The sequence below is a fragment of the Lithobates pipiens genome, unplaced genomic scaffold (assembly GCF_037356315.1).
Source record: "Lithobates pipiens isolate NorthernLeopardFrog02 unplaced genomic scaffold, aLitPip1_a1.2 Scaffold_28, whole genome shotgun sequence".
Taxonomy (NCBI): domain Eukaryota; kingdom Metazoa; phylum Chordata; class Amphibia; order Anura; family Ranidae; genus Lithobates; species Lithobates pipiens.
Genome location: NW_027507789.1, coordinates 43,741,088 through 43,767,986, shown reverse-complemented (window position 1 = coordinate 43,767,986; position 26,899 = coordinate 43,741,088). Strand labels below are relative to the sequence as shown.

The window sequence follows — 26,899 nt, the reverse complement described above, 5'->3', positions numbered from 1 at the left end:
ATGCTTGCTGCCCAGCCTGATGACCCGATGCTTGCTGCCCAGCCTGATGACCCGATGCTTGCTGCCCAGCCTGATGACCCGATGCTTGCTGCCCAGCCTGATGACCCGATGCTTGCTGCCCAGCCTGATGACCCGATGCTTGCTGCCCAGCCTGATGACTCGATGCTTGCTGCCCAGCCTGATGACCCGATGCTTGCTGCCCAGCCTGATGACCCGATGCTTGCTGCCCAGCCTGATCACCCGATGCTTGCTGCCCAGCCTGATCACCCGATGCTTGCTGCCCAGCCCAATGACCCGAAGCACGTTGCCCAGCCTGTTTTTATTTCCAGATCTAAACTTCCAGACCCTGGTGGTGGGATACATGTTCCATTGTCGGACTTGGGTGGCATGCCTCCCAGTTGGTTAAGAGACTCTGGCCGGAGAGCGCAAGGAAGTCCGCAGTCACAGGGGAGACTTTTCTGGACTTTTCCCCATTTACATGTACTGTCAGGTCAAGGGCAGAATGGAGTGTCCGGAGGCCACTCCTTAGGGGGGGGAACTGTCAGGAACGGTGTTGTTGCTGGGATCGCCTGCTGGTGTCACTGTTTATTTTGCCATCAAAGGTTGCAGTTCTGGTGGTCACCAGCGGGTGTCTCCCAGCAAACAGACATTCTAATAATCCAGCTGCACCTGAAGTGGTATGGCTTGGAAGTATATAAGCCCGCCCTTCACTGAGGCTCATGGCTTCAGAATCCTTCCTGCTAGCCTTGTCCCTGCCTGACCTGTTGCCTGAGACCTGTTCCTGATTTGCTTCCTGTCCTAGACTCTGTTCCCTATACCTGTGACTTGTCCCCTGATCCCTGCCTTGGCTCCGCTTCCTCCACCTGGCCTCCTGTTCCCCTTGTCTCTCATCCCTGCCTTGTTATATATGTGTTCCCTTTCCATGTATATAGTTAGTTAGTTAGTTAGTTTAGGGTTTTGGGGTTTGCTGTGTATTATTTGTGTTCTTGCTTGTTTATGGTTTGCTGTGTATTATTTGTGTTCTTACTTGTTTATGGTTTGCTGTGTATTATTTGTGTTCTTGCTTGTTTATGGTTTGCTGTGTATTATTTGTGTTCTTGCTTGTTTATGGTTTGCTGTGTTTGTTTGGTTTGCAGGTGTGCCTTTTTCCTTAATAAATATTTATATTTTCACTTACCTTTCGAGCCTCATTCCTCAGTGCAGCCCATTGATCAGTTTATTCTGTGCTGGATGCCTGTGTTAGGCATCCCTTCCGTGACACTGGTCAAGAGGGGGGCCCGAGTAGAGGAAGATTGGGGCTACTCTGTGCAAAACCAATACACAGAGCAGGTAACTATAACATGTTTGTTATTAAAAAAAACAAAAAAAAAGGAATCTTTACTATTACTTTAAAGTGGTTGCAAATGGTGAATGTTTTTTACATTCATGCATATGCATGAAGGTTAAAAACCTATGTGCAGCTCCCCTGCTGCAGCCCCCTCAATACTTACTTGACCCCGAATGTGATCTAGCGATGTGCACTAGAGCCTCGGCTCTCCCAGGTCTCTCTCTCTCCACATTGGCTAAAACACAGCAGCAGAAGCCATTGGATATCAATCACAGCAAGTGAGAAGGGAGAGGGTGGGACTGAGCACGGGAGTGAGCATGCATGAGTCCATGCAGCTTGCGCTGGGGGCACTCAGCAACAGGGAGAGGCCAGAAGCGCAAGTGGGGGACCTGTGAAGAGGAGAATTGGGGATGCTCTGTGCAAAACCATTACACAGAGCATGTAAGTATGATATTTTTATTATTTGAAATAAAAATTAAAAAAAATGTTGCATCCATAAAGGAAGTCAAGTCATTCTATTGGTCTAATTGGCATGAAATCTGTTACATACGTCTTTAGATGTCTTACCACCACTTAAGTTTACCATTTAGAAAATAAATAAATACTACCGGCTTACTGGAATCATGGGATAAGTCTATATTTCTTGAATAGGCTGCATTCACGTGGTCAAGTTGACCCTTCTCCCAAAACTCCTGTACGCTTTTCGAGTTCTACCGGTTTCAATCCCCCCACCTCTTGCACTCTTTACAACGTTGCATTCTTAAATATTCCGCTGGACTACTTTCACCTCACTTACCTCTTCTTGAGGTCTTCAACTGCCAATGGGTTCCTCCGGGGGTTGGATGATCCCCATAGCTTTCAGTGGTGGCGTTCTAAAGGTCTGACAACGGTCTGTTCTTTTATCACCACTAGAGGTGTATACAACTTTCAGCAGCTGCAGGAGACTTACGAGACTCCTGATCAAGTGAGCTACCACTATATGCAAATCCGCCATTTTCTAGACTCCCTTTTTTAGAAACGATGATAGAATCTGACCTTCTACTGCATTCGAAACTAGATGTCGTATCCAACCGACTACTCAGGGCCTAGTTTCGTTACTTTACTCTTCACGCCTGGGAGCTGATTTTGATGCCCTTCAATTTCCTGAGGATTGGCTCAAGATGTTGGAGGTCCTTTTTTGTTCTTCTTGCAATGTCATAGCCCTAGAGAATTTGTTCAAAGTTATGTCTAGATGATATTACACCCCATTGAGAATTGCATTATATCCTCCCTGTGTATCCAGCGTTGTGTTTTAGGGGCTGCTCTGATCTAGGCGATATTACGCACATATAGTGGACATGCCCTGAGGTTAAAAGACTGTGGATGTGTGTTTCTGTTTTGGTCAATAATCTCTTTCATTCTAATATACACTAGGACCTGTGGGAAACTCTACTACATAAGCCTATCTTGGAATTATCGAAACGTGAACGTGTCTTGGCAACACATATTTTTATGGCTACTAAACAAACCATAGCAAAGGCATGGAAAACCCCTCTTTTCTCTTTTGAGGAGGTAAAGCATTGGGTGCATGGTACATTGATGAACTAGAAACTTATGGCGATACTCATGGACACTAGGGACAGATTTCGTAAGACTTGGCAACCCTGGTTGGACCAGTTTCAGTGATGGGCCTGCCTTCTTGCTTCTTGAACTTATAGGAAATTCTAGTGTACCTGCCTGAACTGGCCTTAGATCCCTGGGGGCGGGGCCTACTTTCTTCTTCATGACTCCTTTTTCTTTGGTTTCTTACTTTCACTCTCTCTCTTGTTCATCTCTTTTTCCTTCTTTCTCTATTTTCTAGACATGTGCATTCGTTTTTTGGCCAAATGCATTTTTGTCCAAATATTGGGTATTTTTGCTATCGTTTTAACAAACGATAACGAACGTGCAGAATCTGAAAACCGAAAGATCTGACATAAACAAATGCTTTATTTTCATTTTCGTTGTAACAACAGTTCAATATAGATAGGAGATTCAACATGACGCTAACAATAGCGATCTGTGTCCATCTAACCTGTGGTCGAATGTGCCTAACCTTAGCTCTATTAGTCCAAGATTATTCTACATAAAGAGAAAAAATTTGACATAGAGAGAAAAGATTCAACATTATAGAGACAATAGCAAAAAAGGTTGAATGTGCCTAACCTAACTCTATTAGTCCAAGATTATGCGACATAGAGAGAAAAGATTCAACATGAAGATTCAATGAAGCAGTAGCCGCGAGTGGACATTTATGGTCAAGTGCTCCGCCCAAAGGCTATAGAGGAATTCTAATGTTGGTTGACTAGTAATAATAATAAATATAATTATTACTAGTGTCATACAACATTAGAATTCTGCTATATCTTGTAGGTGGAACATTCGACCGGAAAACGGAAAATTCCTATCAAAATACTTACCGTAATTTTCCTTTCCTGATGGACTCCATGGCAGCAACGTGTGGGTTAAGTCCCGCCTCCACTACCCTATAGGACACTACTCCCATAAATCTTTGCTCCCTGCCCATGGCCGTGTTCGATAACTAGCCTACTCCAGCCATTTTGGGAGGGAACTCCTGCTGCCATGGAGTCCATCAGGAAAGGAAAATTACGGTAAGTATTTTGATAGGAATTTTCCGTTTTCCTGACAGACTCCATGGCAGCAACGTGTGGGAAATAACTCGCCAAACACACTCGGGTGGGCAAAAAATGCTGAACAAAAAATTTATTTAACACTGTCCACCGACAGCACCTTTAAGCCAAAATCAACAGAAGATAAACTGGCAGGTTCCACACAATAGTGAGCCATAAATGTATGAATGGATGACCAAGAGGCAGCCCTGCAGATAACCTCAGGAGCCACATGACGTGAAGCTGCCCAAGAAGTAGAGAGACTTCTCGTGGAATGCGCCGTAACCGCCTCAGGAGGAGCCAAGCCCTTCTCATTATAAGCCCACTGGATCGCCTGAACCACCCACGTGGAGATGGATCTGACCAAAGCCCTAAGGCCTTTGCTTTTACCATGAAAAAGAACAAAAAGATAATCTGATTGCCGGAAAGAAGCTGTCGCCTCCCGGTATCGTTTCAAGATAACTCCCATGTCGAGAGGATGAAGATCCTGATTCCCAGCCGAATGAAAGGTAGGAAGGGTAATGTCCTGATTTTCGTGAAAGACTGAGGTAACCTTTGGGTTCGAACCCAGCATTGGCACCAGGACCACTCTGTCAGGGAAGAATGTGAGGAAAGGTTCCTTTGACCCTAAAGACTGAATCTCAGAGACTCTTTTTGCTGAGGATATAGCCACCAAAAAAGATGTCATTAGGGACAATTCTTTGACTGAAAGTGTTCTGTCCAGATGAGAGAAGAAGTCGAGAACTAGCGGTAAATCCCACTTGGGGAACCTAGGCTTCCTCTGTGGTCTAAGTCTAATCGCTCCTTTAAAAAATTGCTGAACCAAAGGATGTTTAGCCCAGGATACTCCAGAAAAGGCCGAGATTGCCGAGACTTGCACACGAAGAGCGCTGACAGACAGGGGAATGTCTAGTCCGGACTGTAAGAAACCGAGAACATCCTGAACCGTCAAATCACCACTGGAGCAAGACCTGGAAGACAAGTGACTTGTGAATCTAGACCAAATCCTCTCATATACCTGGTTGGTACTTTTCCTCCTTGCACTCATGAGAGTAGGAATGGCCTCCTTTGGGCAACCCAGAGCCTCTAACCTTCCCTTCTCAAAAACCAGACCCTCAGACATAGATGGGCTGGACAGGGATGGAGCTTCGAGCCCTGGGATAGAAGATCGGGTCTGAGAGGTAAGGGAATCGGATCTCTGACACTGAGGAGCATTAGAAGCGGAAACCATGGCCTGTTGGGCCAATAAGGTATTACAGCTATCACCTCTACTGCTTCTGTTTTGAGTCTCCGCAGGAACTGTAGAATAATAGGAGTTGGAGGAAAGGCGTAAGCTTTGTTGAACCACCATCGATCTGTCAGCGCATCCACTCCGTAGGCCTGAGGATCCCGAAACCTGGAATAATACCTCGCCAGTTTCTTGTTGCAAGGGGAAGCAAATAGGTCGACCTCTGGGGAGAACCACAACGTTAGAATCCACCTGAAAACTTCTTCGTGAAGGGACCATTCGTTGTTGTCCAGATTGACCCGAGACAGAAAATCCGCTTGGACGTTCTGCGTTCCTGGAACATAAGTTGCTGTAATGTTGACCAGGTTCTTCTGAGCCCAAGACATGATTGGCTCTACCTCCTGAAGAAGGGACAGACTCCGAGTACCTCCTTGTCTCCTTATATATGCCACTGCTGTAGTGTTGTCTAGTCTGAGTAGGACCGAGGTTCCTAAGACCAGATGACGAAAGGCTAGGAGCGCCTGGAAGGCTGCCCTCAATTCTAGAATATTCGACACCATCCTCCTGGAAGGAAAGTCCCAGGTGCCCTGTGCTACTTCCGTCAAACAGTGGGCGCCCCAGCCCCTGTTGCTGGCATCCGAAGTTATTGTCACCCATGAGATGGGGAGAATGGAATGGCAATTGAATAGGTTCTCCTTCCGAAGCCACCAGAGCAGAGAGATTCTCATTGAAGATGTGATCCGGATAGGTTGCATCTTGTTGCCCAGCCATTGGTGAAGAAACCCCTTTTGGAACGGTCTCATCTTCCATTGGGCCCACTTCACCATTGGAATCGTGGCCACCATGGTGCCAATAATCCTCAGGCACTGAAGAGCCGGAAGATGGGAGGCTGAGAGGGCCGGACGAATTCTGTCTCGAATTACCACTACTTTCTCTTCGGGTAAAGAGATGGTACCCCTCATTGTGTTGAAGAGTGCGCCTAGGAACACCAGAGACTGGGAGGGAATTAACTGACTCTTTTCTAGATTCAGGATCCAACCGAACTCCTGAAGAGTGGAGATAACCTGACCCTTGTGCAGTAACAGACGGTCTCTGTCCTGGGCCAGCAGCAGAAGATCGTCCAAATAGTGGTAAAGACGAATTCCCTTGGTTCTCAATAGAGCCACTACGGCCAACAACACCTTTGAGAACACTCGGGGGGACGTTGAAAGTCCGAACGGGAGACACACGAACTGGAGATGTAGTTTTCCTACTGAAAACCGCAGAAACTGCTGAAAATCTTCTGCCACAGGGACATGAAAGTAGGTCTATTGAAATCATCCAGTCTCCTGACTGGACTGACTGTTGTATTGTAGACAAGGTTTCCATCTTGAACCTTTCCTTCTTGATAAAACGATTCAGATGTGTAAGGTCTATAACTGGTCTCCAAGAACCGTTTTTCTTCTGGACCATAAAAAGAGGGGAATAAATTCCTCTCCCTCGTTGATCGTCTGGCACGGGTACGGCAGCGCCTTGAGCCAATAAAGATTTCACGTAGGCCAACAAGATCTGCCTTTTTTCTTCTGTGGCTGGAAATGAAGTGGGAACATACTTTAGTCTTGGGGACCTGCAGAAGGTCCAAGAATGGCCTGAAGAGACCGTTCTGACGGTCCAGAGGTCCTGGATTGAGGCCGCCCAGACATGCCAAAAATGTAGAAGACGAGCCCCCACCTGGCCTATCTGAGCGGGCCCAATCTCAAAAAGATTTGGTTGGTTCCCTCTCTCCTGACGCACTGCTCTTGGCGGATTTCTTGAAGGATGACTGCCTTGATTTCCATGATCTGGAATATTCCCGACCTGGTTTATAGCTACGGGCCTCCCTGGCCTGCTCTTGATACTGCTTTTTGGGAAAAAATCTCCTCTGGCTTTTTAAGCGTCTATCCTGGGGAAGAAACCCCGACTTACCACCAGTGGCCCGGGTTATGGCATTGTCCAATTTATTCCCAAAAAGAGAAGAACCCTCGAAGGGGATACGGCACCACACCTGTTTAGATGCTGGATCAGCCAGCCAGGGACGGAGCCAAAGGGCCCGCTTGGTGGTTACAGCTGAAAGCATGACCCGGGACACTAGGCGGATGATGTCAATCGAAGCCTCCCCCAGAAAAGCCGAAGCAAGCCGCAACTCCTGGATAGGAGAGTTTTTAGCGACTTCATCCGAAATGTTTCTGAGAGTATCATCCACACCGTCCGTCCAGACTTCCATGGCTTTGGACATTGCCGCTAAAGCCAATGCTGGCTTGCATGCCATACCAGCAGTGAGGTAGACTCTCTTTAAATCGGAATCAATCCGCCTATCTAAGGCATCCTTGAATGAAACTGTATCCTCCAATGGAAGGGTCACATGTTTTACCAATCTCATCACCGCTGCATCCACGAGTGGAGCGGATTCCAGATACTTGACCTCATCCTCCTTAAAGGGATATAACCTTAGGACTTTTGAGAGCATACTATTCTTTTTCTCAACTTTACTCCATTCATCCGTGATGACCTCTCCAAGTTCAGGCAGGAATGGAAAGTTAAGACGCTCCCTTTTAAGTTGCTTGAAATACTTCCTTTGTTTGGAAGGATTAGCCACCTCATCTTCCCAGTTCAAAGCCTCTCTGATGGCCTTCACCAAGGGAGAAAGTAAGGCAAAGTCAAACCCCACACAGGGGCTATCTTCCTCAGATTCACTGTCTGAAGCAGCAGCTGAATGGTGGCTTGTTAAAGAGGACTCCCAGAGCTCTTGAGCATGCGAATCCCTGACTGGTGACTGAGGTGATTCTGACTGAGGCACAGGGGTCTGATTGGCCCCGATCCCCTTGAGGGATTCTTTCACCACTTTTTCCACAAGGGATCTTAGTTGCTGGTCCGTACCCCCCTCTCTCACTAGAGGCCTTGGAAAAGCAGAGGTCACACAGGGATTTCCCAATAGGAACTTGCGATCTGCATCCCCAGCAAGTACTAATAACAGAGTGGCTGGAATGAGCCCTGGAGGAGCGAGATCGATCCTCGCTACGGCGCCCAGATCTTGAGGGTGAGCCGTGATGTTTAGACTTAGAATATGAGTGCCGGTGGTAAGACTTAGAAGAATCGCTTCCTCTGTGTGTTGAGCTGCGTTGCTGTGCTGATCTAGATGGGCTAAGACAGAGATAGAAGAGACATACAGATAAAGAAAGATAACACACTGACTAATACCGGACCACTCCCCCCCCCTTACTTCCTCCCCAGACAGTACCTATTATGAGAGGGCTGGCCACATACCGGCGGAGGTGAGTCCATATCTCTAGGGGTTTCCATAAATGCTGCAAAGACATATAAGTAAGGCTGAGGGCATCAAACACACACACGCCCACCCCCTTCTTCCCAGAAGGCCACCTACCTCTACAGCAGAAAACCTGGACAAGGGGAAGTCACGAAATAACCTGCAAGCATTCCCAAAGCCTGCAGGCTATTTTCTAAGTTTAAATAAGGCGCCTTAATGACGTCATCACCGCGTCCTGTGTACCGCTACAGCGCATGCGCGAATAGCGTCATCCCGCCGCCACCGCGCCCGCGCGAACCAAGCCTCGATTCTATGCCGTACGCGCGCATGCGCAGAACGAACATACCGACGAAGACCCGGAAGTGAGCGCCGGTCTGGAACGCAGGCTAATCCGACCGTCCTGCCTATACCCACATACACAGACACAGAAAACGAACGGAAAATGAAGGAGAAACGGCAAAAAACAAACACAAACTGCTGCCATGGAAAAGAGGAACAATCTTACCGCTCCCACACGATCGTCTCCAGGCCGAAGGTAAGCACAATACATACCGGACTTCTCAGGGCAAAATAGGTCACCTGCTATTTAGCTGGGCTATCCGACCAAATGCGCAGCCTGCCTGCCAGTGGCTAGGTTTCTGGCTTCCTCCAGCGCTTATATCCAATGCCCACTCCATACCCCGCTAGTAGCTAGGGCTTAGCGGAGTCATGCGACAATTCCATCCAGTCGCAATTCGGCCAAACCAACAATGGAACCGTGTGGGAGCAATCTTCAGGTAGAAAGACCATAACGTCTGGTCCTACGGAGGAGGACAAAAAAAGAACACGGCCATGGGCAGGGAGCAAAGATTTATGGGAGTAGTGTCCTATAGGGTAGTGGAGGCGGGACTTAACCCACACGTTGCTGCCATGGAGTCTGTCAGGAAATGTACGATTGCGGCGTCGTACAGTTTAGCTGTTCCGTTGAAACTTCTTAGAACATTTGACAGACACCATAAGCCTTCAATGACAGATTCGACCTTAATTATTTCAGATTTTTGGACGAATACATTTTTTAACGAAACAAAATAAATAAAAACGAATTTCGGGAGTAACTGAATAAATGTATTTTTCGGACGAAAACAAAATTCCGAAACAAAATATTTCAGTGTGCACATGTCTACTATTTTTTCCTTATGCTTATTTCCGGTTATTTTATCACCGGCTGCCAGTGTGCAGAGTCTGTTAATTGCTCTCTGCCCTATTTTTGGGGCCACTTTTTCCATCCCTTATATTGAGGTATAGCTTTCTAGCCTCCGAGGGTGGGGGAGGGGGGATGTAAAGCCTTCCTGCATATCAGTACGTTTATGGGATAGCTCCCTCCTCCCTTTATTTTTATTTATGTATTTTCATATATACAATTTATATCCTTTTGATCTTTAGGTCCTTGTGAGGGCCCTGGACTTTTTACTTACAATTATAGGTCAATCTCAGGTATCGTATGATATTTGTTACATGATGATCTTGAAATATTTCTTGTTTGGTGTACTTTCTAGGCTTTGAATATTTGCAGTTACTGTCTAAATCAGGGATATGCAATTAGTGGACCTCCAGCTGTTGCAAAACTACAAGTCCCATCATGCCTCTGGGTGTCATGCTTGTGGCTCTCAGAGTCTTGCTATGCCTCATGGGACTTGTAGTTTTGCAACAGCTGGAGGTCCGCTAATTGCATATCCCTGGTCTAAATGATATGAGAGGCCTACTCTGTGATATATATGTTACCATTCTCAAATGATTTCCGCCACTGGTCTTGACTTCTGTTCATCGTTTTGTAAGCTTGTCTGTATCTAATAAAAATATTGTGAAAGAAAATTAATTAATTCATTAATTAAATAAATGCACATCTTTTTGCAGGTAAAAAAAAAATGTACGTTTATTATATTTTTATTAGGAGGCTGTAAAGCATTGCACCCGCGATCATACTGGATGACAGAAAGCATCAATGACTAGTGATGGCCGAACGGTTCGCCCCGGCGGTCGATTCGTGGCGAATTTCGGCTGTTCGCAATTCGCCCGATCGGCAGACTATTGCCAACGTTCGCCCGGCGGACTTCCGTGTTTACTGTGTAAAAGAATTTTGGCCTATGATGACACATCCATCATGGGGTACAGGACAGCCAATTGAGACATTACAGCACATGGACACTTGGACATTCCACCTAACTTATAAATACACCCGATCCAGGGGCCATTTTACATTCTTTCTTCTGTCACTATAGGGAGAGGTTGCTGTGTGGAGCAGGGAGAGATTGCAGTGATCCAAATCGCTAGCTATTTGGTGCACAAAAGTTCTTTTCAGGACTAGTATAGGTGTTAGGTGTATATAGGTTTGCTGTGCTGCTGATTATTGCAGCAGCCTGAGCGTCTTTTGTCAGTTTAGAGAAAGGGACAGGACGGTGTGTCTGCTGTAGGGACAGTCAGTTTAGTCATTAGCTGTTACTATCAGGTCCACAAAAGTGCTATTCCAGTTATTGTTCCAGTAGCCTCTGTTTTGTCAGTTTATATAGGGACAGGCAGGAAGCAGTGTGTGAGGCAGTGAGGGTCAGTTTAATCAGTAGCTGTTACTATATTAGGTCCACAAAGGTTCTTTTCAGGACTGTTATCAGTGGTATGGTAATAGGCTTGTACACGTATAATATTCTTTCTTCCAAATATAGAAAGAATATTATACTTGACTGCTGCCCTTCTGCTGCAGTCTGCTAATCATTCACAACCTACTTGTTCCACAAAGGTCCTTTATAAGGACTGGTAATAACCTGGTGTAGGGTGCTATAGTACATAGGGTTGAGTGAGGTATAGTCTGCTATTCTATAAGGACTGGTATAGGTCCACAATACATAGGGTTGAGGTGCACTACTGCTGACCGCTGCCCTATACTGCAGCAGTCCTTTATCAGTATAGGGACTGACGTACAGTCTGCTAATCAGTCACACACAACCTACTTGTTCTACAAAGGTCCTTATAAGGACTGGTAAGGTATAGGGTACTACAGTACATAGGGTTGAGTGAGGTACAGTCTGCCATTCTATAAGGACTGGTAACTTGGTCTGTCTAGGGTTCTACAGTACATAGGGTTGAGTGAGGTACAGTCTGCCATTCTATAAGGACTGGTATAGGTCCACAATACATAGGGTTGAGGTGCACTACTGCTGACTGCTGCCCTATACTGCAGCAGTCCTTCATCGGTATACGGACTGACGTACAGTCTGCTAATCAGTCACAACCTACTTGTTCCACAAAGGTCCTTATAAGGACTGGTAAGGTATAGGGTACTACAGTAAATAGGGTTGAGTGAGGTACAGTCTGCCATTCTATAAGGACTGGTATAGGTCCACAATACATAGGGTTGAGGTGCACTTCTGCTGACCGCTGCCCTATACTGCAGCAGTCCTTCATTGGTATAGGGACTGACGTACAGTCTGCTAATCAGTCACAACCTACTTGTTTCACAAAGGTCCTTATAAGGACTGGTAACTTGGTCTGTCTAGGGTTCTACAGTACATAGGGTTGAGTGAGGTACAGTCTGCCATTCTATAAGGACTGGTATAGGTCCACAATACATAGGGTTGAGGTGCACTACTGCTGACCGCTGCCCTATACTGCAGCAGTCCTTCATCGGTATAGGGACTGATGTACAGTCTGCAAATCAGTCACAACCTACTTGTTCCACAAAGGTCCTTATAAGGACTGGTAAGGTATAGGGTACTACAGTACATATGGTTGAGTGAGGTACAGTCTGCCATTCTATAAGGACTGGTATAGGTCCACAATACATAGGGTTGAGGTGCACTACAGCTGACCGCTGTCCTATACTGCAGCAGTCCTTCATCGGTATAGGGACTGATGTACAGTCTGCTAATCAGTCACAACCTACTTGTTCCACAAAGGTCCTTATAAGGACTGATAACTTGGTCTGTCTAGGGTTCTACAGTACATAGGGTTGAATGAGGTACAGTCTGCCATTCTATAAGGACTGGTATAGGTCCACAATACATAGGGTTGAGGTGCACTACTGCTGACCGCTGCCCTATACTGCAGCAGTCCTTCATCGGTATAGGGACTGAGAGTTTTGTCACAGGGTCATTTAAAAAATGACAGGCAGAGGAAGAGGCAGGCCCTTCCGCAGGGGTGGTAGGGGTAGGGCAGGAGCAACAGGCTTGAGCCAAAGTGGGAAGTTGCAGAAGGTGCGTTCAATTACGCACCAGACTTGGTTGAGTGGCTCACTCAGCCTTACTCTTCTGCACCCTCCTCATCCTCTCGATCTGCACCCTCTTCTTCACTCTCTGCTATGTGCACCCCAAAAACACTACCACCAACAACACCACCACATACCTTCCGCTTGAGTCACAGGAATTATTTTCCGATCCATATCAAGACATTTCTGATGCGCAGCCACTCTTGGTATTGGATCAGGAAGAGGAGGTAGCAACAAGCGCCACTCAGCAGTCTGACGACAGTACCCAGATCAGCCCAAGGAGGAGGTTGGTCCCTGGTGTTGCTGCCTACTCTGAGATCTCTACTTATAGCGGTGGGGAAGGTGACGTCAATGATGACGTGTCTAGTGATTTCACGTGGGTGCCCACAAGAGAGGAAGAGGAGGGGAGTTCAGAGGGAGATATGGACTAGCAGATAGGGAGGAGAAGCAGGAATAACTTACATTGCACAGGAGGGACAAAGCAGACTGCAAATGTATCAGGAGCGAGTCATCGACCATGTACGGTCACATCTGGCGCTCCCAGGACACGGCCACATGGCTCCGCAGTGTGGGCTTTTTTTAACGTGTCCGCTGCTGACAATAGCGTTGCCATCTGCAATCTTTGCAGTCAACGCATTAGTCGCGGTAAGCCCAACACTCACCTAGGGACGACCGCCTTAAGAAGGCACATGAGCAGCCATCACCGAGCCGAGTGGGAGCAACGGAACACACAAAGCCACACTCCAGGCTCTCACCGTCCAGCCTCGTCTTCTACTTCTCCTTCTCCTCTCTCCTCACAATTGTCCTCCACTCCACCTTCCATCACGCCAAGCTCACGTTTTTCTGCAAAAAGGTAGGCTTCCGTGGGCCTAATGTTCGAGCGTAAAAAAATGATGACGCCGGATAACCCTCTTGCCCAATGGTTGACGGCTGGCTTGTCAGAACTCATAGCCCGCCAACTACTGCCATATAAACTGGTGGACTCGGAGGCCTTTCGCAAATTTGTGGAAATTGGAACACCACAATGGAAGGTCCCAGGAAGGAAGTATTTCTCACAGAAGGGCATCCCAGAGCTATATGGCCATGTTCAGCGGCAAGTGAATGTATCTCTGGCACACAGTGTCGGTGCCAAGATACATCTGACCACAGACACATGGTCTAGCAAACATGGGCAGGGAAGGTATATCACTTTTACTGCCCACTGGGTGAACCTTCTGACGGCCGTCAAGCATGTAACCCGTGGCACCCGTGTAGATTTGGTTTTACCGCCACAGATTGCATGCAGGCCTGACTCTTCTTCTCCTCCTCCTCCTCCCTCTCCTCTTCAGCTGACTCCTCCTTTTCCGCTGCTAGCGTCTCTTCCGCTGCGCCGCCCAAGCTCCCCAGAACCTATTCGACATGCCAGGTGAGACGTTGCCATGCCGTGCTGCGTCTGTTGCGCCTGGAAGCCAAGAGCCACACTGGCCTGGCACTCCTTTCAGCTTTGCGTTCACAGGCAGATCAGTGGCTAACACCGCTCAATTTGACAGTTGGTAAAGTGGTGTGTGTGACAACGGTGCCAATCTGCTTAGCGCATTGAAACAGGGCAAAATCACGCACGTGCCATGCATGGCACACGTCTTAAACTTGGTCGTGCAGCGATTCCTTGTCAAATACCCTGGGGTCCAGGACATCTTGTGGCAGGCAAGGAAAATCTCGGCCCATTTCATAAGATCTTACACGGCCATGGCTCGCCTTGCTGACATTCAGCGGCGACACAATCTGCCGGTCAGACGTCTTATTTGTGATTGCCCGACGCGATGGAACTCAACCTTCTATATGCTTGATAGGCTGCTCCAGCAGAAACGTGCAGTTAACGTCTACCTGTATGAACTCTGCGGCAGCACAGGTTCTGGGGAGCTGGGTTTTTTTTCACCGCGCCAGTGGCTGCTCATGCGCCACGCATGCAGACTTCTGCGCCCATTTGAGGAGATCACCAAATTGGTCAGTCGCAGCCATGGCGCCATCAGTGACATGGTACCTTATACCTTTTTTATGGAGCGTGCATTGCGTTGTGTCATTGATCAAGCTGTGGAGGAGCAGGAGCGGTAAGATGAGGAAGTCGCAATGCTGGATGAATTCCCAGGGGGGCTTCTCTATCTGAGACAAGTCAACAACAGGAGTCTGAAGAGGAGTCAGAGGAGGATGGTGCCGGGCCGGATGAGGAGGAGCAAGAAGAGCATGCTTTAAACCTTTCTGGGATCCCTGTTGTTGTGCGTGGATGGGGAGAGGAGAATGAAGAGGACGACATTATCCTGGATGATAAGCAGGAGCCAGGCCACCACACTGCTTCCAGTTTAGTGCAAATGGGGGCCTTCATGCTCCAGTGTTTTAATAGAGACCCCCGTATAAAAAGCATAAGGATCAAGGACCAGTACTGGGTGGCAACGTACTTAGACCCCGGTACAAACACAAAATGGCAGAAATGTTACCGCCGTCACAGAGGGCTGTCAGAATGGAGCACTTCCAGGCCTTGCTTCGAGAAATGCTGCATTCTGCCTTTGCGTGCGCTGGCAGAGGAGCAATTCCCACTCTCAGAGAAGGAGTTGCGGGTACCAATCCAACAGCGCCTGCAAGAAGAGGCCGGTTTGAAGATGTGTTGGTGACTTCGGATATGAGGTCATTCTTTCAGCTGACCCATCGACAGGTGTCATCCGGATCCAGCATCAGGGAACGTCTAGACCGTCAGGTGTCCGACTACATCGGGTTAACGGCCGATGTGGACGCTCTGTGGAGTGATGAACCCCTGGACTACTGGGTGGGCAGGCTTGACCTCTGGCCAGAGCTTGCCCAATTTTCAATTGAACTGTTGGCTTGCCCCTCATCCAGTGTCCTGTCTGAAAGGACGTTCAGCGCAGCAGGGGGGATTGTGACCGATAAGCGTACTCGCCTAGCTCACGACAGTGTTAACTACCTCACATTTCTAATGAGGCATGGATCTCGGAGGAATTCAACACATGTGACCAGTAGACCATGTATATGTCTATAAACAATTTTTTTAATCGAGCACAGAGACCTTCTTTCTTCATTTGGCTCACTTCCTTGTCCAAAAAAGCACACCGTACTATATGCCCGTACCCTCCTCTTTGAAGAGGTTGAGCGGTGTCATATTTCTACTGGGGCTGCTTATTATGAGGGGCTGCCACCATCCCTGTGCTGTGCTGACATCCTCCTGGGGCTGTACCTCTGCTGTGCATATTATGAGGGGCTCCCACCATCCCTGTGCTATGCTCATTATGAGGGGCTCCCACCATCCCTGTGCTGTGCTGACTTCCTCCTGGGGCTGCTTATTATGAGGGGCTCCCACCATCCCTGTGCTGTGCTGACTTCCTCCTGGGGCTGCTTATTATGAGGGGCTCCCAGCATCCCTGTGCTGTGCTGACTTCCTCCTGGGGCTGCTTATTATGAGGGGCTCCCACCATCCCTGTGCTATGCTGACATCCTCCTGGGGCTGCTCATTATGAGGGGCTCCCACCATCCCTGTGCTATGCTGACATCCTCCTGGGACTGCTTATTATGAGGGGCTCACACCATCCCTGTGCTATGCTCATTATGAGGGGCTCCCACCATCCCTGTGCTATGCTCATTATGAGGGGCTCTCACCATCCCTGTGCTATGCTCATTATGAGGGGCTCCCACCATCCCTGTGCTATGCTGACTTCCTCCTGGGGCTGCTTACGATGAAGGTGTCAGTGATGTATATCACGGTGCTGATGTCAGTACTCTCTATCACGGTGCTGCTGTCAGTGCTGTATATCATGGTGTTGGTGTTAGTGCTTTATGCTATATTACATCTTCCAACCTAAAAATGGGTGAAAAATGTAACATGTTCCCAAAGGTGAACTTATACTTTAATAAAGTGCTTATCAATTCTCTTCCAACCATGAAGTCTATGCCAAATTTGTCTTGTTGAAAGAGTGGGGGAGAAACTACAAAAGAAAGAAAAATCACAGTATGGGGGGTCAACAAAATGTTTGCCCAAGGTCCAATCAATATTAAAGACAGCCCTGGTTTTACATAAGGTACTTGTTATCATAGCTTACATAGGGCTATGGAAGCCTCCCTTGACAATGCTGATTTACCCAGAACTGTCACATGGAGTTGCTGTAAAACACGTTTTCCTTCATACCCAGAAGTACAAGGTATTTACGTTGCTTCTTGATGCTGAAAAAGGGGTAGAGGGGGAGTGAAGGAAAGATTAATATATACTGCTAGCATTGGGGTCACTTAAGCAAATCAGTTACTTTGACCTAGAAAGGTGTGATTGAAACCAGTCTGCCCATCTTGGTGGCCCTCTGTTTTCAATACTTTTCAGTCATTGATCCAGAGGAGTCCCCCTATATTAGAATACATGCATACATCATTTGTGTCATATATTTCAGTTTATCAGTGTATCTTTTTTTGTTTTGGATAAGATAATAAAGTATAGAAACCCTTGTAAGTTTTTTTAGTGCTCAAATAGAGTCCAGAAACTACACCTCTCTATAAATAAGACAATATTCTAGCCCACGCAGCCACACGGCAGGGCCAGGACAAGGGTTGGGCAGGAGGGACGGCTTCCCTGGGCACTGTGATTTCATTTGAGATGGAGGAGCGATGCAGGGAGATTGGGGGGGGTGGGGGAATTCGTGTTGGGAGGGGCAATTTGGGGGGAGGCAGGGTGTAAATTGCTAGGAATGGTGATTTAGGAGGATTTGTGTTGGGAGGGGGAAGGGGAACAGAATTTGTGCTAGAAGAGGGGATTTGGGGAGTTTGTGTTAGCAGAGGTGATACGGTGAAGGAGGGAGGAGAATGGTGCTAGCATAGTTGACAACATTGTAAAAAAACATTTTGGGACACTTTTTTGGCTGTAGGCGGGGCATGCTTTTGTAGGCATGTCTTGGGAAAAACAAAAATGTGGTGGCAAAAAATGGGAGTGGTTTACACTGAATAGTGGACGTGACTTAAAGGGGTGTGGCTCAAAGGGGGTGTGGTTAGAGTCTGATATGAATGAGGGATGGAGAGGGAAAGGGGGAAATTGGGAAAGGGGGGGAGAGAGATGGAGGGACAGCAGCCCCAGATCCTACATGACAATAGAAATATGTGTATCCTAGAAAGTTTAACAATCAGTAGATAAAGATACTCCAAACACCTGGTGTTAGCATTTCAATCATCCCGGCACCATGGGTGTTATGGTGTCAGGATGATTGAAGTGCATTATTTCTATTACATTGTAATATAGAATGAAATCATTCAACTCACCATAATGCCGAATCAGTGGGATCCCTGAGCGTATCACCTGCCACGTCGCCTGCCACCAGCAGAGTCCGTCTTTGCATCAGGTGCCCCCAGCAGAGCCCGTCCTTGTATTAGGTGTCCCCAACAGAGTCCGTCTTTGCATCAGGTGCCCCCAGCAGAGTCCATCCTTGCATCAGGTGCCCCCAGCAGAGTCCATCCTTGCATCAGGTGCCCCCAGCAGGGTCCGTCCTTGCATCAGGTATCCCCAGCAGATTCAGTCCTTACACCAGTGTTCCCAGCCTCAGCCCTTACATCAGTGTCCCAAGCAGAGCCATAGTTACCAACTGTACATAGTTACCCCCTCCCCCTAGTTACCCTCTGTACATAGTTACCCCCTATGCATAGTTACCCCCGCTATACATAGTAACCCCCGTGCATTGTTACCCGTCCTGGACATAGTATCCCCCCTGTGCATAGTGCATAGTTTCCCCCCTGTGCATAGTTACCCCCCCCCCGTGCATAGTTACCCCCCTGTACATAGTAACCCCCTCGTACATAGTATACCCCACCTCTACATAGTAAGCCCCATGTACATAGCTAACCCCCCTGTACATAGTAACCCCCCGTATATAGTTAACCCCCCTGTACATAGTTAACCTCCCTCCTGTACATAGTTAACTCCCCCCTCCTGTACATAGTTAACCACCCTCCTGTACATAGTTAACTCCCCCCTCCTGTACATAGTTAACTCTCTCTCCTGTACATAGTTAATCCCCCTCCTGTACATAGTTTACTCCCCCCTCCTGTACATAGTTAACCCCTCTCCTTTACATAGTTAACTCCCCCTCCTGTACATAGTTAACCTCCCTCCTGTACATAGTTAACTCCCCCTCCTGTACATAGTTAAACCCTCTCCTGTACATAGTTAACCCCCCCTCCTGTACATAGTTAAATCCCCCCTTCCTGTACATAGTTAACTCCCCTTTTCTGTACATAGTTAACTCCTCCCTCCTGTACATAGTTAACTCCCCCTCCTGTACATAGTTAACCCCCCTCCTGTACATTACAGTTACAGTTAGCTGCCTGGGCGCCTTTACACTGAGAGGGACGAGAGAGTAGAAGAAACTCCACAAGCGTCCAGCACGTGTGTTCAGTGGAGAGAGGAGGGGCCGATCTGTGCAGCTAACTTCGGCTCAGTATTGTGAAGAGAGAAGCCCATTCATTGGCTGCATTGATCGAGCCCCCTCCCCTCTCCACTGAACACAAGGGGAATGATCTAGTAGCGGCACTGATGGCCATTTTGTTGGAGACAGCTGCTGCAAAAGCAAACATTCCTGATTTCCCTGGACAAAAAAGGCAAAATCTCGAATCGGGACAGCCTCCGATCAGTGGGAGAGTCCCAAAATCGGGATTGTCCCGGCAAAGTCAGGACTGTTGGCAACTATGTGCTAGGAGGGGACATTTTTGTATGGAGGGAATTTTTGCCAGGGGGGGGGGGGGGATTTGGAGTGGTGCAGAGGGTGGATATGTACTCTGGGGGGGGGGGGGGATTTGGGGATAGAGGATTTGTGCTAGGAGGAGTGACTTTTTTGAGAGGGGCATTTGTGTTGGAGAGATTTGGGGAATGCGGGGCAAAGATTTATGCTGGGAGGGAGGATTTCAGCATGGGCGGATTTGTACTGGGGGAATTTATGCTCATACATATTTTTCGGAGGGGTGCAGTTTGGCATGTTTACCCTGGGATCTAGATGACCTTGTCCCAGCACTGCCACATGACACTGACTTTGCCCAGCAAAATTTGTATATAAAGCAATTATAGCAAAGGCATTACGGCACAATGACTTTACATATATTACAATTATTATTATTATTATACAGGATTTATACAGCATCAGTAGCTTACGTAGCATTTTACAACATAAGGGCAGCCAGTACAATTACAATACAATTCAATACAGTGGGAATCAGAAGGCCCAATATATTATACAACTATATAAATATACCAATATATTACTCAACTGAATGAAAAAAATAAAGAAATGATGTTGCATAACAAAAACAAATTCCCAAAATAAAAAATAAAAAACAAAAAAACTAAATAACCCTAATAAAAAGTAAAAAATAAGTAATTAAGGCCCTGCTATTATATAGATGCTACAGTATTATTATATCCGTATTTTTTTCACATCCTGAGTAACTATGACAGAAGATTTTTTTGTCCAGAAGGTTCCAGATATTGTGCAATGTAAATTTCTACAGATCTTCAGAAACATAAAGGAAAAACAATTCTCATATATCTGGCACTGAAATTCTCATTGGGTATACTTTTATTTATCTATTTACATGCTTTAGATGTATATTGTATATTCACATCAGTCCCTGCCAGTGCCGGGATAAGGTCATCCGGTGCCCAAAGCGAAGATGGCAAACTGAAAGAGTCAATGTCATTTCAAAACAAGAAAAGACTTAAAACAATAAAGATTAAATTAGGTTTAATTGAAGAGGAACAGGGTTTATGCACACATTTTAATTATATGTATTTTTATTAGAGGCACTTAAAGTGCTTTGAAGTAATAATGCAGCAAATGTGCTTGTAGAAAGGCCTGTTTTTTTTTCTGTCAGGGCCCACGTTAACATACTAAAGTTTTTTCAGTTTTGCATTATTTTTTAATTATCTCATGAAATGACACTTAAATGTTTTATACAGAATTAAGTTATAAAAATAAATATTAACAACAATTTGATCAGTGCCCATAAATGTCGCTTCAGCTGTGCCCAACAATGCGGCCTACCTGTGCCCAACAATGCCACTTCACCTCTTCCCAACAATGCAGCCTACCTGTGTCCATCAATGCAGCCTACCTGTGTCCATTAATGCAGCCTATCTGTGCCCATCAATGCAGCCTACCTGTGTCCATCGATGTAGCCTACCTGTGTCTATGAATGCAGCCTACCTGTGTCCAAGAAGGTGTCCATCAATGCAGTCCTTGCCCAACAATACAGCCTGTGTCCATCAATGCAGTCTGTGTCCATCAATGCAGTCTGTGTCCATCAATGCAGTCTGTGTCCAACAATGCAATCTGTGTCCATCAATGCAATCTGTGTCCACCAATGCAGCCTGTGTCCATCAATGCAATCTGTGTCCAACAATGCAGCCTGTGTCCATCAATGCAATCTGTGTCCATCAATGCAATCTGTGTCCACCAATGCAGCCTGTGTCCATCAATGCAGCCTACCTTGGCAGGGGAAGAGAGGAGAGGAAGAGGATTGCTGGCCAGATCATCACAGCAGATCATAATAGCTTTCATTTCAATTGCCGTGTGTTCCTGCCACTCGCCATCACATACAGCCCCGCCTCCTGACCTGGGGGCATTGATACACATCACACGTCCCGGGATTGGACGGGTGTTCTGTCTATGAAGGTCCATGGGGCTGTATGTGACGACGAGCGGTGGAAACAGTCGGCAATTGAAATGAAAGCTGCTACAGTGATGTTCCTCGCTCTGATGATCCAGCCGGCTCTCTCCTCTCTCTTCCTCTGGGCGATCGCTAGGAGAAGAGTTCCCATTCAACTCCTCCTGCCGGTGGTGCATGCCCCCCCCCCTCGCTCCCCGGCACCCCACGCTCACCAGCCCTCATTGTCCACTCACAAAATGCGAGTAGGTGAGGGGAAAATTTGAGGGCTGATTTAAGGTCCATAAAAGCATTGTCACTCTACCATACTCTATATGTAAAATAAGTTTGTACCTGTTCCCCTTCCAGTTCCCCTGCGCTGCCTGGGCGGTCGCGGCACCAAGTCCCAATCCCTCCCTCCAACAGCGATCACTCTGCACACAGCAGGACTAGTGGAATGTCCCACATGCGCTAACCGGATCTACAACACAGACAGTACACAATTACATTAGGAGAGCAGTGAGTTATCAAGAATCAAGTTATTATAACAAAAAAAAAGGACCACTCATGGACACCAGTGTCTATGTGCGGACACCTTGCCAATCCCTGTCCATGCTGCATATTACACAAATTAAATAGCATTGATCATTAACCTCTGCTCAGCCTCCCCCCCCCCCCCCCCCCCAATCCAGCCACTTATTAATCTGCAGACGCAGCCTGCAGATGCAGTCAGAAATATCTGCTGTTTTGCTTACTTTAAAGCAGAAACACTGTCTGTAGCATAGTGTCACTGTCACACACTGCTTTGGTTTCACTTCCAAGTTCCAACTTCCAGTTAGAGCCAAGCTCCTTGAGGTTGCGGTGCCAACACAGCTCCCTGCGCTCCACAGAGTCCTCCCACCCACCTCCGACCACAAGTGATTTAATGCTGCTGGGATGGGACGAACAAGGTTCCTCTGTAGGGGGAGTGAACAACAGTGAAGCACAGCGCGCTGACAGAAAAGGGAGGTGAAGCCAGGTCTTGTTATGCCGGGTGCAGGAGCGCACTCGACACACTTACAGACAGTTTTTCTGGGAAAAGGCAGCGGCACTGGCTAAAGTGCATAGTGACACCTGCGGGTGCGCCCCCCTCCTCCAGAAAATTGTACCACCCAAGGCATCCGCCTCTGGTCCTTGCCCTCAGGGAGCATACATTTTGAAGTCCCTGACTAAAGCCCCGTACACACGAGCGGACTTTTCAACATCCAAAGTCTGATGGAATGATTCCGTCAGACTATTCGATCGTGTGTGGGCTGCAACGGACTTTTGATTCGCAAAAGTCTGACGGACTTTAGAAATGGAACATGCTTCAAATTTTTCCGACGGAATTCCGACCCAGTTCCTACCGAAAAATTTGCTCGTGTGTATGCTATTCCGACGGACTAAAACCGACGCTAGGGCAGCTATTGGCTACTGGCTATGAACTTCCTTATTCGAGTCCAGTCGTACGTCATCACGTTCGAATCCGTCGGAGTTTGGTGTGATTGTGTGTGGCCAAGTCCGCTCAGTCGAAAAGTCCATCAGAACTCTGTCGGAACTCCGGCAGAACTCCTTCGGAAGTCTGTCGGACATAAGTCCTCTCGTGTGTACGGGGCTTTACATTCATACATACACATAGTGAGACCAATTTAGAAAGGAGCCAATTAACCTACCAGCATGTCTTTGGAGTAAAACCATGCAGGCACAGGAAGAACATGTAAACTCCAGGCAGGTAGTGCTGTGGTTGGGATTCAAAACAACGACCCTAGTGCTGCTGGGCAGAAGTGCTAACCACTTAACCACATATATATTTGACACTTTCTGTGGGGTGGATTTACTAAAACTGGAGAGAACATCTGGTGCATGGTAGCCAATCAGCTTCTAATTTCAGCTTTTTCAATTAAGGTTTGGCAAAAAATAAACATTGGCTACAAAGCACAGCTGATCCAAATTTTACACTCTCCAGTTTTAGTAAATCAATTTATATGTCCACATCTGTTATTAATGTCAAATCCCAGATATTCATTTGCTCAGTATTTAGTTAGATTACTGTGCATCACCTGGATAAGGCAGGGCCCTGGCTGTGAATATACTCATGCCTTGACGTGTCTCACCATGGCTTTCTCAAAAGGGTGTGTCTTATGTTCCATTGTTTCCAAGAATCCTTTTAAAAACCACACTAATGCACTAAATACTCTGTCCTATCATTCCATTGTGCATGTGTTCATCAGAGTGGAATCACAAAAAATTATTTTAGTCGTATAAGCAACATCCATGTTGAAATTCAGCCAAGCAACAAAATTGACTTTGAAGCGGGAGTCCGCCGGGACTCCGCGTTTTTTGTTTTTTTTTAAAAAGCCAGCAGCTACAAATACTGCAGCTGCTGACTTTTAAAATAGTGACACTTACCTGTCCAGCGCGCCCGTGATGTCGGCCCCCGAAGCCGATCTCTAGATCGTCTCTCGGGTGCTGCCGCCGCCATCTTGGGTATGGGAATCAGGAAATGGAGCCTTTCGGCTTCATTTCCCGGTTCCCTACTGCGCATGCGCGAGTCGCGATGCGCAATAAGGACGGTCCCTGCTGCCTCTGGGATCTGTGTGTTTTCCAGCAGGCAGCGGGGCACTTGCGGAAAGGGGCGGGCACTTGCGGAAAGGGGCGTAATCTACGCCCCTTTCCGCAGAGAGCTATCCTGGAAGTGGGTGCAGATACCTGTACTGTACAGGTATCTGCACCCCCCTCCCCCCTGAAAGGTGCCAATTGTGGCCCCGGAGGGGGGGGAGGGTTCCGATGAGCGGAAGGTCCACTTTAGGGTGGACCTCCACTTTAAGGCTGGGTTCACACTATTGCGAATTGGATGTGGTTTCACGCTGGAATGAATGGGAGGCGGTTTTCAGGCGCTTAGCAGAGGCTATTTCCAGTGCTAAAGTGCCTGAAAACTGCCCCAGTGTGAAAGGGGTCTTACCCTTGCTTTGGCTTCAACACACATTAAAGCGCCTACCGCTTCATCATGCTTTTATGATGCTTCAGTTGTGCTTCGATGAAGCTTTGGTGATGCTTCAGTGGATCGTCGGTGATGCTCTTTTGAAGCTTTGTTGAAGCTTGTCAGATGCCCTGCATGTGTGTGGATATCTCATACCTGCCATTTCTCCAAAACAAAGCAAAGCTTAAGCTGAATTAAAGCCTCTCAAAGCTGCAGGTGCTTTAAGCAAGCTTTAATCGAGCTTTGTCATAGAGTTCTATGGAGGCTTTGAAGATGCTTTGAAGCACCATTAGAGACATGGGGTATCATTTTTGAAGCAAAGTCGAAGCAAAGCAAAGCTAATGCAAGGTGTAAACAGGACTGTAAGCAAACCATTTTATTTAGTGACAGGGGCTTTGACTGGCATTCAGAGAACTTTAACAAAGCGTGTCCGAAGCCATGTTTTAAAGCAAGTGTAAACCAGCCCTTACTTGGAAATTACGCAAAAATGAATTTTTTGCTCCAAGTACAGGGGGCTACAATATGCATGTATGCTCCATTGTATGCTAACCTGTGTCTGGGTAATGGGAACACCATATTTTTGGTAATGAGGGCCTCAAGATGTACCTTTAACTTTGTGTACAAATCAAAAGAATTTGTAGCCAAGTTAAACGGCAATATTTCTAACTTTCAATTTGCTTTGAATTTGGATAGGAAGCCAATGACATATTTAGATGTCAAGCTCTTGGTGGATGATAAAGGTAAACCATTCTTAAACCAACAGACAATGCACACCTCTAACGTCCATTCTAAAATTTGTATTAGAAGGGTTTGCAGTATTTACGTATTTAAAGAAACTGTTGGAAGGATGAAGACTTTATACTTGAGGCTAGAATTTAGCATCACGGCTTCTTGAAATGGGTTAGTAGGAAAGGAGTGATATATTGAAGGGCAAAAATGTCAAGGAGTGGACAAATAAAAAGGCCAACATGCATACATCTCTAGAAAAGCAAAATTACGCTAAATCTAGATTAACAACAACATTTTCCAATTTAGCTAATCAGTTGAGGGATATAATGCGAAGTCACTAAAAAAAAGGATCAAGTGTTGTCTACGATTCAATCCTTTCCCCTAGTCCAAGATGCACTATTAAAAGAACAATGTTTCTTAAAAGTCACTTTAGTAAAAATTTATTTTACTAGACAAAAAGGGAAATTATGTAGAACAGGACCTACTGTATAAGCAATTCTTGCTCCATGTGCCAATATTTAATAAAAGAAAATAACATAGAGTTGTCTAATGGAAGGCATTTGTTGGTGACAGTGTATTATAAGAGTCATCTATTTTCTAATATGTGAATCTAATTGTTTTTATGTTGGAAAGACAAAACGTTCTGTGTGCTTAAAGTAGTACACATTTTCGATCATATTTCTGTCATGAGTTCAGGTGATTCAAGGTTCCCTGTTGCTAGACATATATTGAAATATCACAATGGTATTAAAACAGATGTGAGATTTTGGGCCCTGTAACACGTAAGTACAAATGCAGGAGAGGTGATTTTGACAAAAACCTTCTACAAAGAGAAAACCATTGGATTTATTGGCTGAGAACTATGAGGTTTCATGGTTTGTAGGATGCCAAAAATGTGGCATTTTTTTTGGAGTAAAATTATTTATTTATGTACATTTTTAAATAAGTGTTGGGAAATTTAAGTATATTTTTATTCATTTTTTTTCTTTGCATCTTTGCTTCAATCATCTAACTCATTCGCTCCATATACAGAATATAGATAGAGTAAATGTTGACAGTGCTATGTGCATGTTAAAGTACAGGCTGGTAGATAATTGAAGGGGGATACAAAAAGTGATTTCTTTTTATTTAAAGTTTTATTTTAAAGGGGTATCCACATGCAATATGCGTTTTGTCATAGGACGTCGTCTGAGGTGGTGCCGTCTTGGTACACCTCACATCTTTTATAGTAAGTGGAGGTGCTAGCGCAGCCATTTCCAATTTGGCCACATCCCGTGGAACTAAATAGGGGGTTATTTTAAATTGTGCGTTACCTAATCTACCACATAGAGACCATCATAGTTGATAGGTGTTAATTATTTAATAAGGTGGATATATGGTAAGTATCATGGTGAGAACCCCCCGTGCCCCCTAGTGGTCCAAATCAATAGTGTGTATGTCAATGCACCTCTGTTCACCATATTACAAAACAGCTATCTGGTAAAACTATACAGATGAATAAAATGAATTAAAATAAAAATTAAAAATGTGCCGTAAATTTAATGCATTCAAAGGAGATAGAAGGAAAATACAATAGGATTGGAATCTCGAAAAATATATATATATTTCACCAGCACAGGGATTTGTGTGTGTAAACACACAAATCCCTATGCTGTCAGATGAGAAGAGCCATATAGTTTGTTCCTACTAAGTAGGAAAAACAATATAGCTCCTCTCCTAGTTGCTCCCATCCACACACAGTTAGAACATGCTGAGGGAACACACATTTAACCCCTTGATCGCTCCCCTAGTGTTAACCCCTTC

At 46.3% G+C, this 26,899-nt stretch overlaps 1 protein-coding gene across 1 annotated transcript in view; it reads left to right on the top strand.

Annotated features, from left to right (window-relative positions):
* ASIP (agouti signaling protein) overlaps window positions 1–26,899 on the top strand; it is a 135,369-nt gene that overhangs the window by 88,030 nt on the left and 20,440 nt on the right. The gene's annotated exons all lie outside the window — the stretch shown is intronic.